This window comes from Gouania willdenowi, chromosome 9 (assembly GCF_900634775.1).
Source record: "Gouania willdenowi chromosome 9, fGouWil2.1, whole genome shotgun sequence".
NCBI classification, from domain to species: domain Eukaryota; kingdom Metazoa; phylum Chordata; class Actinopteri; order Blenniiformes; family Gobiesocidae; genus Gouania; species Gouania willdenowi.
The window spans coordinates 23,677,117-23,679,795 of NC_041052.1; the positions used below are offsets into that span (position 1 = coordinate 23,677,117).

The 2,679-nt window shown below is 40.3% G+C and overlaps 1 long non-coding RNA gene across 2 annotated transcripts; it reads right to left on the minus strand.

Moving 5' to 3' along the window:
- Positions 1–482: 482 nt before the first annotated feature.
- On the minus strand, positions 483–1,915 carry LOC114470182 (uncharacterized). Of its 2 annotated transcripts, XR_003674839.1 has the most exons (4): positions 1,739–1,915; positions 1,443–1,662; positions 1,064–1,373; positions 483–867 (listed from the first exon to the last, which is right to left on the minus strand). It is a non-coding gene; the product is annotated as an uncharacterized LOC114470182 (long non-coding RNA). The 2 variants fall into 2 exon arrangements; XR_003674838.1 differs by having other exon boundaries at positions 1,064–1,662.
- Between the last annotated feature and the right edge of the window lie 764 nt (positions 1,916–2,679).

Consider the following 2,679-nt stretch of genomic DNA (forward strand, 5'->3'; position numbering starts at 1 on the left):
TTTCTGTTAATCCATTTTAAATTGAATTATGGTACAGATGTGTTTCCATACATCACAACTGAGTGATGGATCAGAATCATGAATATTTTCCAACCAAATTTTTTATTTTTTTATTTTCAGTATCACTGCAAGATGTGTTTTATCAAAATAGTTGCATGACAAATTCTTCCTGAATCATATTAGAGTTGCTCCTATATGAAAGGCCTCTTGTCTTTGTATCTATGTCGCCATCTAGTGGACACAGGTCTTTATTACCTCAACCAAACGAAAAAATACTTAGATTTGCTCTTTTTAGGATATTTACTCAAATCCAAGAAAAAAACAATACAGTGAACTTAAAAAAAAAAGATTATAATAATAATGATAATTATAACAACCTGATAAAGAACAAAAACTAACATATACTGTAACAACCATATTAATGGATATACAACATCTAAATCAAAACTCAATTCATAAGTAACATTTACAATTGTGGCAGAATGGAAAGTTGTGACAACGCCACCAGGGGAATTTCGCCCCTGGAGATAGCTAAAACCAACTAAGGTTAAGGTCCCACAGGTCGGCTTACAAATCAGGGCTGGAGGCGTGATTTCTCGTACAACAAAATGCCTTTTATTATAACCAAATGAAACAAAAAGACAATCAATATTTAAACCAAACTAAAGGTGTCGCTATTGCTGGGGAATAACCAGAGGCAGAGGTGGCGGTACAGGGAGCAGGGAGGTGGACTTACCACGGCAGCCAGGGGGGGAACAAGGGCACAACCTAAAACACCACGTGACACACCAAACCAAGGACACCACACGAGGTTGGAAACACCACCACCAGGGGATCTGGCTGCCACGCACCAGAGGCCCGCAGCTCCTGGCAAACCAAAGAAAAACAATTAATACACCCAGCAATAGGACATCAAAATGAACATGAGAAAGAAATAAAAATACAGAAATTAATGTATATCAGAAAATAATGACAACTCAAGAAACCAACAACTCTCTTGGCAAGACAGACGAAACACTAAAATATAAACATACAATGCAGACACAGACAATGACAAAATAACACTTAGCCTGTTGCCCCCTGGAGGGATGGGCCAATCGGGCAGGTGCGGAGGGCTGATCCCTGAACAGACTATAGTGAAAACAGAGGATAAAATACCCACCCACAACAATAATATTAAAATCGGAACCAAGGTGGATTAAAACCACCAAAAGACAGTTGCATTAAACACCAGCCAATCTCATAATGCTGATATAAATGAATCCTGGAGATGAAGAGATCCAACTCCGGCCGTACGACACAGAGCAGCAAAACAGCAGGTCTGAGGGGGAGTGGCAGCCGGTTTTAAGGGGCTGCACACAGTGGCTTTGAGCCTAAAACAAAACATTTAAACTTCAAGCACCAAGTCTAGCCATGATGTTATTTATGAGTTCCACACTTACAGACGGTAAGCTGGAGTGGGAGGAGTCGGGAGCCGCGATAATAGCGGCTCACGCTGCACAGAGAGCTAGACAAAAATAAAGCCCATGTTGGTGCTAACTTATAACACGGAGCAGCCACAGGAGAACGAGCAAGCCTACCTCGGAGACGGTGGTAGATTCGTGCCGAGCCAGACAGAAGCAGCGTGTCCGCCAGACCATCCGCTTTCCAATGCGCTCCGTGCTGCAGACACACCACATGAACTGAGTGTCCGTGCGTGCCAGTGATCGGAAGAGGAAGCAGAACAAACCATGCTCACCTCTGGAGCGGTGTCAAACTCCCAATAGATGCCGGAGAAACTTGCTTAAAGCAGATCACTGCAGCCTTACGTCGCCAAGCCACTCCGCTACATCTACCAAGCAGGAAGTCATCAGCAGAGGTGTGTGCAGAGCCATAAGTACGCAGCGCTGTCAGGGGCACCGCCCACTAATCAGCGCGCCAGCTGTGGAGGCAGCAGACTCCATCCTGCTACACAATGAAGAATTAAACAGGAAACAAACAAACACAATACTGTAACTCAGTGGTCGCTCAAAACACAAAATTCACACCATTTTTGGCTATTTGTACAGCAGGTGTGTGTGTGTGTGTGTGTGTGTGTGTGTGTGTGTGTGTGCGTGTGTGTGTGTGTGTGTGTGTGTGTGTGTGTGTGTGTGTGTGTGTGTGTGTGCGTGTGTGTTGCCGCCCTGCGATGTCAACACAAATATATTTAGATATTCTTTGCTTACAGTAACTTTGTCCTTCTGTGTTCCTGAAACGGTGTTGTTTGTGTTATTGCCACTTTCAGTTTGAAATGCTCAAATATGTTGATTCAATACATTTTCACCTCAGCTTTTGTTTGTTTCATACAAAACAATGACGCAATTACAAATACATTATATGTCCAAAATAATAATTTATATTGTACAAATTATTTTGTGTTTGTTTATATGGTTTTATGAATCCCGGCTCTGAATTAAAGGTATCTATCAAAATAAATAAATGCACACATAAATTTAAAAAAGATAATTTAATAAATACTTGAGTAAATAAATAAATAATTAATTTTTCATGTCTTTGTTACCATATTTTCATATTTATTTCCTCAATTATGCATGCTTTTTCATATGTATTTGTTTATATATTACATGTGTCTGTATTCAAAAATAAAAGCGCATCTTTAACATCTTTAATTAAATCATATATTTAAATAAAGTAGTTCCA